This window comes from Ammodytes marinus (assembly GCF_949987685.1).
Source record: "Ammodytes marinus genome assembly, chromosome: 20".
NCBI classification, from domain to species: Eukaryota; Metazoa; Chordata; class Actinopteri; order Uranoscopiformes; family Ammodytidae; genus Ammodytes; species Ammodytes marinus.
Window position 1 is genome coordinate 11,326,862 of NC_137224.1, and position 15,053 is coordinate 11,341,914.

Consider the following 15,053-nt stretch of genomic DNA (forward strand, 5'->3'; position numbering starts at 1 on the left):
TAAATAAATTACAGGAATAATAATAAAAGTTATTATTTGTTGTTCTTAATTCAAAATATCCTTTTAAATAGGTATTTTTATACTTCATATATGACTTCTAAAATGTCTCTCTTTATCTTGACACCGTTCAGCCAATCACATGCCACTGCTTCGTATGAACTAGGCTTAACCTACTGCAAATGTATTCAGTTAGTTTATGTTAGCTAAAACATTTTTATGACATTTTAATGCTGAGTAATAATCCATGATCACAGGACAAGCCAGCAAGTTAGCTGTTTAGCTAGGCACCATGTGTAACCTTTTTAAGCTATAAGGACTGGTTGTTGGTGTGGTGGCAACAATTAAATAAAAGGAGAGACTATGAAAAGTGAGTGCCATTAAAAATGATTTCTAATGAAACTCCATTGGATGAATCTTATAAACAATAAGAAAGATATAATTATATTTCATAATATAATTGACTCTTAGTTATTTTGTTAGCTCATGCTGCATGTAATTCAATATATTGAATATATTATTTATTATTACCTATTTAAAGTCCCAACAAGGTACTTTTAAGTATTTTTTTAAAGTAAAATTTTCATTCCTTGATGATCATAAATTACCTGTAACAGCCAACAGGACCATCAGTGCAAAGAATGCTGTTTTTATATACTGTAGTTTTTATTATGAATTTGTCCAACCCGGACAAATGCATTAATCGTTGTGACCCATCCTGCCATCTCTGGTTCATTCGCTTTCATCATGGACAAGGACTGATCGCGAGACACTGGCAGTGGCTGGTACATTTAACAACAAGAGCTTAACAACAGCTGGTGTCCAAAAATACTAGCCTACCGCTTTTGTCCAAAGGCGGGCTCTAGTTTACAAAGTTCCTCGTAACACCTTTAATATTGGGGCTCGGTACATATGCAATCGGAGTATGGTTTGGTCTTGTAACAGCCCTGGAGATCTTTGTACTTTCCCTCAGGATGGAGGAGGTCTGTGCCTTTCCCTCGAAAGCCACCAAACTCCCTCTGACATGCAATCGAAGCCAAACGAGACAGATTGATTACTGGAGGCTTCAGTTGCAGCAGAAGGACAGATTGAAGAGGAAAGGGGGACTGAACATAGGGTGAACTAGTTCCTCTTTGGCCTCATTAAACTGACTGCATGAATTATGACATTGCGTGTGGTCAGTGCAGCAACTGCAACGCAATACTATAATAATAGGTAGCTACAACCTGTCAACGCAATTAGACCTACTCTGGTGACTGATATGGCAAGGTAATGGTGCATGAAATGACACATGCTAGCTAGTTCACACTGGTTTCATGTTATTATGTCACTGTGTGCCTACCGCAGTGGTAGTGTTACAAGTGTAAAATGATTGTGATGGATAGGTTTATCTTACAGTTGAAAAGTAAATATATTTTTTAAAAGGAAACTCATATTAGTGATGGAAATAGTCTAATCGATGACTACAGGACTTTGTTGATCATCGGAAGGGTAATTTACAGCAGTACAAGAAACAGTCCAAAGAAGTAGAAGACGGTTTAAGTACTATTTAAAATAATAGATATGACAAAATAATACGTTAAGAACATGACATTTAAAACATCTGTTCATTTAGATGGATGTAAGTGCTACATGTCATATACTGCATGTGCAGCCGCAATGAAACTAATTGCAAGTCTGCCTTATTGCGGTAGAAATATGACTGTAAATACAAGTTATATTAAAATAGCAGCTTTAATGTAGAATATAGCTTATACAGCAGAAAAAAATTAAAATGGATGTAAAAAATGTCAAACAAAACTAACTTATTTGTGCCACCAAGGCAGAAAGACAAAATTCCTGCTCAGATTTCCTTTACAATGCACCACATCCAATTAAAGTCGATGTAAGTTAGCAATGTGTGTAACCTGCATGCTTGTTCATTCCACGATGGCCTGTTCCTGCTTATTCAGATCAGAAATGGCATCAACAGGTTCTGACCCGGTCCAAGTACTTAAGATCAGTTTCTAAGTGAACCGTGGCTTAAATGGGAAACACATTTCCCAGTTTACAGCTACTAACCTCCAGTGAGTCGTTAGCGAGGAATGTTTGATGTGTGAGGGGAACCATGTGTGCAGGAGTGACATGTGGTGGTGAAAGAGGATAGGCCATGTTGAGTTTGGGTGACCAGTTCAGTTTTGGCTTCATGAGTGAAGAAAAGCTGTCTTCACCAACCAAGTCCACTCTAGTCATCGTCAATTTGGAGCCGTACTACTACAAACATTGTTTTTGTGTTTATACCACATTTACGTCACCTCGAAAACTTGTATGTGCTGATTTACATTGCGTGATGATTAAAAACCTAAGTTCCCCCTCAAGTGATAACTTCCTACTGCACAGCTTTAAAAACAAAACAGAAATGTATCTCGCAAATAAAATGATATATGCAGAACATTTTACAAATGTTATACAAACTATTATACGCACAGTGAGAATTATGTTGATCAAAATAAATAAGTAGTTTAATTTTGAATGTTAAATTAAGTGACTCCTCACTTTACGAAAAAGATCAAATCTATATATTTACAGAAAGAGAGGATAATAGCATAATAGAATATATTAAATAAAAAACACATGTTCAAACATGTTCTGCTCGGTAACAGAAAATTGTGAGTTAGAACCGGGAAACATTAAAAGGTAGTGATTATTCAATTTAATTATAGTGAGAAAATAAGAAGGTGCTGATATTTATGCAACAGAGTTAACTTAGTTAATTTACAACATGTTATGTTCCGTTTTATGACTCAACCTCAGAGCGGTCTCAGAATAACATGCTTATTTACTCTACAAATCACCACTGGGATGAAGTGAAAACATGAAAATAGGGCTCCCTTTCATATGATCTTGAAATTTGAGGTTGTGTGAAACCATTGCTATGAAAAGACCTTTCCACAGCACAACACATAATAATCTGTGAAGCTTCATCCTTCACATCTCAGAGGAATTCAAATGAAGCCAAGGGTCCTTCATTCCAAAGACCAGGTTTTCTTACATTGTAGTTTGAGAAAAAAACAAAACTAAGATATCTGCTTACATGCCAAGAGTTAGATAATTCATTTACATGAATTGCATTTCACTTAAACATTATAATGATGATTAATATATGGTTTTCCTATGGCAAATAGGACTATCGGGCGCTCCGGTGGTGTAGTGGATAGAGCGCGTACCATCTTGGCTCCGGCCTTCGTTGCAGTGGTCGTGGGTTCAAATTCGACCCGTGGACCATTACTGCAGGTCATCCCCCTCTCTATGTCTCCCCATTTCAACTCTGTACTATCTAATAAAGCTTGAAAATGGCCAAAAAATAATCTTAAAAAAAAATATCCCACTAAGGATAAATGTTAAAATGCTTAGTTTATTGGGCTATGTTGCGTCTGTTTACAACCCAAACCCACTATTTCACCAAATGGCCAACATCTTTCTTAATAACTAATATGTTTTGTTTTAAATTGTACTGACGTTGAAACTAGCAAGAAAACTGAAATACCTGAACCCAATCTTCAAACATCAGTGTCTTTTATGCCTCATATCATACAAGTTAGCACAGTGTTCTTTAAAAATGCAATCATTGAGTCATTGAGATGAGGTCAAAGGTCAGAGGCATCCTCATCTTTACGACCAAGAGATGAGATTCTCTCTGAGGATCTCAGTAGACGCTCATGATGATCTACGACTGACTGTAGCGAGTCTACAGATAACTCCAGATGAGGGCACACGTGTTCCCTTTGGTCACAGAGAACTTTAACAGGAGATCAACCACAAGGCAAAAGCTTTGAAAGTAGCAAAATGGTGTTCACAGGTAGGACAGTAGGGAAGAAGTGACTTATCTCTTCTTAGGTCAAAGGTGGGCGTCTGACAAGGTAATAGGGGCGCAGCAGGTTTCTTTTCTTTCTTGGATACAAATAGGCGTGAAGGCGAGGGTCAGTTTCAATTTGTATCCTGTTGTTTCGGCAATACATTGAGGTTTGTCAGTAAGTTAGGTCTTAAATGACATCTTCTGAATACTGCAAATGACTTATAAAGCAGTAGATCTCTCTTCTCCAACCAAACATTCACATTGCCACACTTATAATAAGCTTTGGTAGACCAAAGCTAGGTTATTAATTGAGGATTTTGATAATCAGCGTTTGCAGGAGGTACAATAGCAAAGTACAGGTCATCTGAGAAACTGTTTATTTGAATTTTTCATGCATGACTGGAACATTCTTCCAGGGAAGTCCACTTATTTTACCTGTTAAAGTCACTTTAGTACTATTTTAGTCTTCTGTCAAACCAAAAAATAAATAAATAATAATAATCACTTAAGTTTCTTGTCTGGAGAAACTTTTAACATGAACTAACCGTTCACAACTGCTTATGCTTAATAACCAATGCTTAATACGCATTAACTAACCATTATGCTTAATAAATGTAATAACAATAAGTCAATTATGAAATGTTTGATGCATCTAACCATAATTGTGGATGGTGTCATTGGTTCTGTGCATACAGTTAAACTTATTTTATATTTACGTGAGGCAAGTAAATAACACACTATAAATGTGTCCTTTACTATACCCTGTATGACACATTGAGCCGCCACTCTGCTGTGTTTACAATTGGCTACTCAGAGGGGACCACGTAAACCATCGCTTTTACAAGCTGTCCATCTATAAAAATGAAGTGATGTGGTTTCCCACTCTGTTCTATTATTCTGCCCTTCTTCCTCCTCTACCACCTGCCTCTGTTTGCTGGAACAGAGAGTGAGGGCTCTGCCAGCAAGGCGCACAATTAAGTGAGGAGTGATGAAATTATACCTCCGGCCTTGTGCAAATGGAGGGGCGAAGGGGGTAGTGAGGCAAAGTGGGAAGGAGGGAGAGTCCATTCTCTTTCCCTCTGGGGCCAGGGGAAATTCTATTAGGGCCTATTATAGAGCCATTTTCCACCTACTTCCACATCAGTCTCTCACAATCCTTCTTCCTTTCCTCTTTCCTCTTCTCTCTCCTCTCTTTAAATATGGTGCAGTCTGATTGAGAGTCTGCTGCTCTTCTCTCTCAGAATAATAATAAAATCTCTCCACCAGAAAACCTTTCAATTTTCTCTGAACTCTATTCCCGTTTCTCTGCATTGTTCCTTATTTGTGTCTTTTCAATTCTAGTCCTCCTAGTCCTATTACAAAGCTGTATTACATGAGGATTGAATGGTGATAAAATGTCTGCGGCCACAAAGGGGGTGGTTAGAGCTTAATGATTGGAATGTGCTCTTTGGAGAGTCACAGCTTTTATTGTCCACAATCATTCCACTTTCAGTGATGATGAAGCCTTAATGTGTTTGGTAGGAAGTGACAAAATAAGAAACACTGACATAATGCACACAGTGTCTTTCAGAGAATCATAATTGCTGAAGCATTCCAGTCAGTGGCTTTGCGGTGAACAGGAATGGGACTATTTGTTTGCCATAGGTTGGGTCAGGAGGAAAGTAAAACATCAGTGGTTTAATTGCATTTGATGTAAAACTTCTAGTTTCCTGTTTCTATTTGTGTCCCCCCCATATGCTCACCAGGTGCCTGACTCATACACATCATTTGTGCCATTAGAAAATATTGAGCAACTTTTTTTTTAAAAACAGGCTTAGACATTGTTTACACATGTTTACAACATAATTCATAATAAGAATCTCATCCTCTTTTGAAGGAAAAAATCCATGTTTTTGTCATAACAGTAACAGACGAGAACCATCGGCAGAACACATTGTTCCAAATGTTGACTATAGCTTCAACGCACTTTCACGTGAATATTTTGTACATACTTCCTCCCACTGAGTCTTTTGTTAGCCCATCATGATTAGTGAGTCACTGAACCAACAGAGCCTTCATGTCATAACAGAGTTGATCCACAGCACAGTGTGACAGGACAACCAAGGTACCTCCAAAGCCTGATCTGCAGCTAGAGGTGCAACCACACCACTTGAATGACACTGATACTCTGAACCCACTGTACATTTCAAACGCCTGTCAAAGAAGACTTTACTTTGAAACCTTGTGACCAATTATCAGAAAATGCTTAACATTTGAACAATGTTTCTGTTCCAGGAATATCACAAACCACATGGAGGTTTAATTCACATCTTTAATGTGTCAACAAGTAAAAGCAGTATCCAAATGCTTCTATAAGAACTATTTAATGGAAATATGTGGTTCTGACATAGTGTAGGTAACAACAGAGAGATATTGAAAATAGCTATGGCCACGTGCTGGAATTCCTCACACACACCATAGCTACAGGAACTTTACTATGAAAGGGCAGGTATATGGACAGGGGAACTTGTCCCAGATAATTCTATCACAAAAGAAGAAAACACACGGCATACTTCGCCGGAAACCATTTCATTTTCTTTGCCTGTGGTCCCACTTCGCTCGTTCGTAGTAAGGCGTAGTAAGGTTCATTTACAGGGCCGGCCCTGACCAATTTGGCGCCCTAGGCAAGATTTTAGCTGGCGCCCCCCATTGCATTGCAGTCAGCTCCACCACTGTTCATACACTCACACAGAACTGGATAGCTTTGTCTTTGACATTTCATTTTATTTTAGATAGAAAATAACCCACAAAATAAAAACCATATTACAAAACATAAGTGACATAACATTAAAACATGAATACAATATTACGATTCGCACAGAAAAATGCAGACGTTAAAATTTTAAATTATAATCTACTATAAGTATAGTTTAAATAAATCATAACTTTGCATTGAATATAATTCCACACAAAAGCTACATTACAAAATTAAATGACAGAGACCTCTGGTTTGTACTGCTATTTAACTTGATTCCAACAGAGAGCTGTCTACATTTAGATGTTAAGACCTCATCTTCATATCTCAACAAACTCACCTCACCTTGCTACAGCCTGACTAGTCTTGCCTTTGGGTCTATTGGTGAAGCCTTTATTCCTCATGCTGGGCTCATCCTGCATCACTGGGCTGTGCTAAGGTGGAGAAGATGTCTGCAGGACAGGTGGCTCAAAGTATTTCAAATGAAAACCTGAAGAGAAAAGAGAAGTTTAAATGTTGTTACATTATTTATATTAATACATGGTGAAAAGCTTTAAAATGGAAATTAGATAAGATTAAACTCTTGTCATTAAAATGAAATGCAGTTTAGCATCCAACCAGTGAAGAGAAGCAGTAACTAATGGAAAGCTATAGGTAAGGTACAATCTAATGGAAAAGTTTGCTCCTGCTTTTTATGAAATCAGAATCAAGCCTTCTGATGATATCTCATGGCTTTATGTATAGCACTTTGATTTACCATGTGTTGAAAAGTGCCTCACAAATAAACTTGACTTGCCTCAGGTATGCAATATTGTTATTATACTGTGCACTTTTAACACTGATGTAAACTAACACAATAAACCCAAGGTTGACAACCATTAATTATAGTGGAAAAGGAATAGCTTTCTAATAACCATTACAAGCAGTGCAAACTTTGGCAAGTTATGACAGGGGATGTAGGCTACCTGAAAAATCTTTCTAAATGTCTCTGATGAATTTAAGCTGGGAGTAACGTTACCCATCTTCCAAAAGTAAGCTAGCAAGTTATCACACTGCTCACAACGGCTAAAACAATGCAGCACACTATTCATTCATCACATTAACGTCACTGTAGGCCTACCTCTGTCTTTGTCACGTTTTTCCTCCTCTTCTTTTCCTTTTCAGTCTTCCCTTGGCACGAGAGCTTTTGTCTTTTTGACATGGTGTGCGCTCTTTTCTTCCGGCTCCGACCGGTGAAGTTACCGTTCAGATACCTGGCTGATCGCCAGACATCTGGAAGAGTCTATAGTTTGTCTATCCTCAGTAGTTGTCATATTTTAAGCTTAAATTAACCTGAAATTATACTATTAACAGTATTAGTAAAAAAAAAAAAAAAAAAGTTTTGGTAGCCCTTTTTTTTTTTTTTTTTTTTTTTGTAGCTGCGCCCCCTGCGGATGGATGCGCCCCTAGCATTTGCCTATACTGCCTATGCCCAGGGCTGGGCCTGTTCATTTATGATGATGTCTTTAAAGCAACTGACCGACATACATCTAGGGAAATGATAAACGATATGAGTCATTCTCTGTCAAGTTTCAAGTTTTGCAAGGTCGATAAATTGGGACACTGAAATAAATGCAGTAAAATGCTGAATTCAAGTACAAAATCTATCTTTTAAAAAAACTGTCATACACACATACCCCCACAACACCCACTTCATTGTTTATTTTACAAATTGTGTTATTATTAAGCCTTAAAGTTGCTGGCAGGGGAATTTTGTTACAGAGCCAGGCGCGTTGTTTCCCGCAGTCTTTGTGCTAAGCTAAGCTAATCGGCTGCTGGCAGTAGGTTCATGTTTAGGGTATATGACATGAGAGTGGTATAACTATCAGTGAGAGAGCAAATTAGTGTCCAAAATGTCTAACTATCACTTGAACCAATTACCACACATTGTACCTGGTGTTCCTCTAGTTAGTAATCTAGTATTGGCCAAAACATGCCAACCAACAGGATGATCTCTTCAAGATATCAGAGACGTCCACTATTTTCTGATGTCCGGTCCGTGTTTACTGCAAAGCGCATACAGGAAACTGGAACCGTGTCCCTATATTCTGCCTCATGAAATCTGATTAGCCATCAGAATAGCCAAGGACAAGCATTGACGTTCTGCTTCTGGTATAATACACAGGCTTGAGTTTCAATCCTAGCCACCCGTCTCAGTGGTAAATGCAGTGTATAAAAGGGTCTGAGACTGATGGTTACTGTCGCTTTAAGGGCAGTTGCTCCTAGTCTGTAGTGTAGAAGTTAAGTTTCGTTTTCGGCCAGTTAGTCCGAGAGAGTGATTGATGCGAGCGCAACCAGCAAGTGGCTCATCGTCTCTCTTTTACCTGCTTTATTTGTTTAATCCCCCTGTATTTGAGTTCGTGAAATAAAACTGCAAGACAGTACAGAGGATTTGAATAAATACGGCAAAAGGAATATGGCCTAAAAGAAAGCTACGTCTCCGCCACCTCATTCCTTGCACTCTTATAGGTGCACCATTCTTGGCTGCTATTTATACATCTTGAGCTAGCCCTCCTGATTTATCATCAAAACATTTGGTCCTTCGAGCCGGATAATAGCATTCAAGATGGAGTTAGATGAAGAGATGTACCCTGCTGTGAGGCCTCGGCGGCAAATACGTCGACCTGACAGACTTGGAGATTACGAGATGGACTATGAGGGAGCCCATTATAGAGACCGATGGGTCCCACCAACTTCAACTATGGAGAAGAGGGTGCTTATTCCACGGGAGGATCCAGTCCAGATGACCCCCTTCCAGTCACACCAGACTCCCTCTGGTAGCTTTTATGGGAATGCTGCTCACCAAGAGATTCCTCAGCTAGCCCCAGAACGCCGCCAGTGGAGAGATCGCGACAGTGCGGTCCTACCTAAACATGCCCCCTCATACCAGATGATTCCGAGCCAGGATTCACGCTACCACGAGGAAATCAGAGCCATTCAAGAGGAGAATGCTAAGCTAATGCAGTCACAACAGGTCTTCCACTCCGGACTGAAGGCCCTTGATGAGGCACGGAGTGAAATCAAAGAGCTAATTGAGGTAGCCCGCTCATTGAAAGCAGATATGAGTCAAGCTGCCAGCCCTGCCTCAAAACACACCCCACAGAACCCTCAACAAGCTAACGCTGCAGTCTCGAAGAGTTACCCTGTTCATACAGAACCAGAAGAAGATTGGCCTGATCCTCCACCATGGCCCGAACCTGAAGAGGACCTGCAAAGTGCCGTCCGTAACCTTAAGTTGGAAAGGCATACTAGTAGCCAACCCTACTACGTCCCTACAGAGGCTGCATATCTGCCACCACCGCCGATGCTGCAGCAACCCCAGCCCCTGTACCCACCTCCTGGTACGGGGATCCCATCCTACCCCTCATGGCGACCCCCTCGACCACTCTCACACCCTACTCCAGCCTACGGAGGCTTGACGCGCCCAGCGCCTGTAGCAGCCTCGACCCCTTTAGCATCCACTGGAGCCATGCCTGGAATGCCGCCACCGAACCCTATACATCCTCCTGTTTCCGAACAAGTGTATAGAGGCCCCAAACCAACCATCCCCAAGTTCCTGCACCCTGACCCCAGTGAGTTTGCGAGGCTTCGCATAGCTCTAGAGAACCTACTCCCACCTAACGCTACAGAGCTCTTCAAGTATCAGATACTTGTGGACCATCTGAAGTTGGAAGAAGCCCAGCTCATAGCTGATGCCTACTTAAACTCACCGACCCCCTATACTCACACTATGGCGGCCCTCCACGATAAGTTTGGTCAGCCTCATCAGCTTGCTTTAAAGAAGATAGCAAGAGTCCTGGAAGCCCCTGAAGTGAAGCGTGGAGATGCTGCAGCTTTCCAGAGGTTCTCCCTCCAAATACAGTCGTTGGTGGGCCTGCTGCAGACCCTGGGACCTGAAGGGGAAGTTGAACTGAACTGTGGTTCACATGTAGCTCGACTGCTGATCAAGCTCCCCCCAGAACAGCGCGCTGACTTCCGCCGACATCAGTTTAAGCAGCCTGGAGCTTCCCACACTCTATATGAGTTGTCAGAGTGGCTCCGCTATGAGTCTTGGTGTCAAGGTTTCGACAGTCAAACTACTGCAAGAAGCAGTAAAGAAAGGCAGAACGTGAGGACTGATGGTCGTTCTGGGAAACAAACAGTCACAGTCCTGCATGGTGCTGGAGAGCCTTCAGGAGCGGCTTCCCAGAGTCCAGCTAAGAATCGTTTCAAGAGTAAAGCCTACTGTGCCTACTGTGAGAGCACGGAGCATTACCTCAGTCAGTGTAGTGAGATGGCCAAGCTCTCCAAAGACCAGCTCAAAGGGTGGATCATCTCTAATAAACGGTGCTGGCGCTGTGCACGAAAGCACCAAGCAGCCCAGTGCACATTGAAGAAACCCTGTAACCTCTGTCAGGGAATACACCTGCTGGCTCTCCATGAGGTAAACGCTCGAGCAGAAAGCAGTAATGCAGCTAGGGAAGAGAGCTGCCTAACCAACTCTGCCTCTGACACCCTCTACCTCGACCGACATGGAGCTGGGAATCGGGTCATGCTAAAGGTTGTGCCAGTGCTTGTACAGTATGGAGAGCGCACATTAGACACCTTTGCAATCCTTGACGATGGATCAGAGAGAACCATGCTACTACCGGGAGCAGCTAGGTCCCTTGGCATGAAGGGCCTTCCAGAAGATCTTCCACTGCGCACAGTCCGTCAGGATGTCCAGGTGCTCCATGGACACACTGTGTCCTTCCGTGTCACCTCAGCTGCTAACCCTCAAACTAGCTATATCATCGATGGTGCATTCACAGCTAGTCGCCTCAGCTTGGCGCAACATACCTACCCGGTGGACCGCCTTCAAAGGAAGTTCCAACACCTACGTGGCATTCCCATACCTGCATTGAAGGGAGCCAAGCCATCACTCCTTATCGGCTCCGATCAGCCCCATCTCATAACACCTGTTGAGCCAGTCAGGCTCGGCCCACCTGGTGGCCCAGCCGCAGTCCACACCAGGCTTGGGTGGACCCTCCAAGGCCCCGTCCAATGCATGGGGCGGCCAGCCCATTCTGTGCAGTGTCTGTTTACCTCATCTTCCCCACCAACAGATGAGCTATACAAGCACGTTGAAAGGCTTTGGCAAGCAGATACTGTCCCTTACCGCCCTGAGAGAGAGGTCACTCGATCAAAGCAGGATCAGCAGGCTGTAGCACTGCTTGAAGCCAAGACCGTTCGTACCGAGGTAGATGGAACCTTCAGGTATGCTACACCATTGCTACGTCATGCGAACATGCCACTGCTGCACGCACCTAAGGAGTCAGTTATGGCCATGCTACGCAGCACTGAGAGGCGTCTCCAAAGGAACCCCAAGCAAGCGGACGCCTACAAAGCTGAGATGCAGAAGCTTACTAATTCAGGTGCAGTGCGGGAAGTGACTCAGGAGACCCCCCCTAAAGAATGTTGGTACATACCCCATCACCTCGTCAGCCACAATGGAAAGAATCGCCTTGTGTTTAACTGCTCTCATCAATACCTTGGGCAGACCCTGAACCAGTACCTGCTACCTGGCCCTACCCTCGGCGCCTCTTTGTTGGGAGTCCTGTTGAGATTTCGTGAACATCCTATTGCAGTTAGTGGAGACATCAAGGGGATGTTCCATCAGGTACGCCTTCTCCCTGATGACTGCTCCCTGTTAAGGTTCCTGTGGCGTGACCTGAAGGTGGATGAACCTCCCAAAACCTTCGAGTGGCAAGTCCTGCCTTTCGGCACAACCTGCAGCCCGTGCTGTGCTACGTACGCTCTACAGCACCACGTCGTCGACCACAGCCAGCCAGACGACGACCTGAGATTCTCGGTGGAGAAGTGCTTCTATGTCGATAACTGCCTGCAAAGCGTGCGTACACCGGGTGAAGCGAAGTTGCTGGTGGATCAGCTCAGAGATCTTCTGGCTTCGGCAGGCTTTGAGCTGCGGCAATGGGCTTGCAATGATCCAAGCGTACTGAGTCACTTACCTCATGAAGCCAGGTCAGAGAGCCTGGACCTATGGCTCGCACAGGATAAGTCCAACCCTTTCGAGTCAACACTTGGCCTCAGCTGGAATTGGGCAACAGACTCCTTTGGCTACAAACACCGACCGGTGACCTACGAGACCCTAACTCTGAGGAACATATACAGAGTCGTAGCTTCTCAGTACGACCCCTTGGGTTACCTGTTACCCTTCTCCACCCGAGCAAAGCTCATCATTCGGCAGCTGTGGGACAAGCAACGTGGTTGGGATGACCCCAATCTACCTTCAGAACTCCTGCAAGCCTGGTCCACATGGGAGTCCGAGCTGGAGTCTCTACCTCGCCTTACTTTCCCACGTCCATACGTGCCTACAGGTGCTAAACTTGAGGGTGCTACTCGTGAGGGTCACATCTTTGCAGATGCATCCGAGCAAGCTTATGGAGCTGTAGCCTACCTGAGGACCGAGGATGATGAAGGTCAGATCCACCTCTCCTTCATCTTCGCTCGTTCAAGAGTGGCCCCGAAACGCCTGCATTCTATCCCACGCCTGGAACTTTGTGCAGCTCTGGTGGCAGCGCGGCTGGCTCAAGTCCTTGAGAAGGAACTTACCTTGACCCTGGATCGCATTGTATTGTGGTCAGATTCCACTACCGTTCTCACCTGGCTACACTCTCAGTCTTGCCGCTACAAGGTCTTCGTGGGAGCTAGAGTAGCCGAGATACAGGAGTTGACGGAGAAGTGCACCTGGCGTTATGTCGACTCAGCGAATAACCCTGCGGATGATTTAACAAGAGGGAAGACCCTAGAATCCCTTATAGAGGCAAACCGATGGTCCCAGGGACCTCCCTTCCTTCTCCAGGGTCCAGACACCTGGCCAGAGACCCTCATCACAGAATCTTCCGAGGACAAAACAGAGCTCCGGAAAGTTGTCTTCTGTGGTGTAACAGTCACCTCCCCTACCAGCCTTGAGGATAAGGAGTACAACACCTGGCAGGAGCTCTTGGACGCTACTGCTCAAGAACTCCATGGGCAGACCCCTGGCAGTTCTCCGCCCAATGCTGATCAGTATCGCTGCGCAGAGATGATGGTTCTCCGGCGAGCCCAACAACAGTCCTTTCCTGAAGACTACAAGCTTCTGGCGTCAGGGAAACCTGTTTTATCGAGAAGCCGATTACTTACTCTGGCCCCTGAGATGGACAAGTCAAAGGACCTCATTCGAGTGGGCGGCCGGCTCCGACGCCTGGAAGGCCAAGAGGACTCAACATTGCACCCTGTTGTCTTGGATTCCTCTCACCCAACTACACGTCTGCTCATCCGGAAGTACGATGATGACCTGCACCATCCTGGCCCCGAGCGGGTCTTTGCCGAGTTGCGTAGGTCATTCTGGATAATCCGTGGACGGGAGGCTATTCGCAGACACCAGAGTACCTGTGCAGAATGTCGACGCTGGAGAGCGCGGCCTTCCATTCCCAAAATGGCTGATCTTCCTGCTGCCCGTCTCAGACTACACAAACCTGCCTTCCACTCTACTGGTGTGGATTGTTTTGGTCCCATGTTGGTGAAGGTGGGAAGACGTCATGAGAAACGTTGGGGGATCATATTTAAGTGTCTAACAACAAGGGCTGTCCACTTAGATCTCCTCAACAGTATGGATACGGATGCCTACCTGATGGCTCTGAGGCGGTTCATCGCCAGAAGAGGAACCCCTGCGGAGTTGTGGTCCGACAATGGGACCAACTTTAAAGGAGGGGAACGGGAACTTCGAGAGGCATATGCAAGCATGGTTCCTACCTTACAGGATCGACTCGCCCGCCAACGGATTAAGTTCCGGTTCAACCCCCCAGCAGCCCCACACTTTGGCGGAGCGTGGGAGAGAGAAGTCCGCTCCGTCAAGGCTGCACTCTACACTAGTGTGGGGGCCCAAACTCTCCCGGAAGAAGTCCTCCTCACAGTGCTCCTGGAAGTTGAAGCCATCCTCAATACGAAGCCGTTAGGCTACGTGTCTGCTGACATGGCAGATATTGACCCTGTAACACCATACTGTCTGCTGATGGGGCGGCCGGACGGATCGCTTCCCCAAGTGGTCTATCCAGAGACCGAGATCCTGAGCCGCAAACGCTGGAGGCATTCGCAGATTCTCGCAGACCAATTCTGGTCTAGATTCATCAGGGAATACTTACCTAGCTTGCAGACCAGACAGAAGTGGCACTCTTCGCCCCCTGATCTCCTGGATAAAGCAGTCGTCATGTTGGTGGAGCCTCAGCTGCCTCGGGCCCTGTGGCCCATCGGACGAGTTACCAGGATTCACCGCAGCGACGATGGATTCATCCGGTCAGCTGATGTGAACATTAAAGGACAGGTGTACACTCGACCGGTTGCCCGGTTGGTGATGTTGCCAGCTCTCCCATCTGGGGAGGACGACCTTCATCCCCCGCTCCCCTGAACCTGACTGTTAAGCCCTTTTAT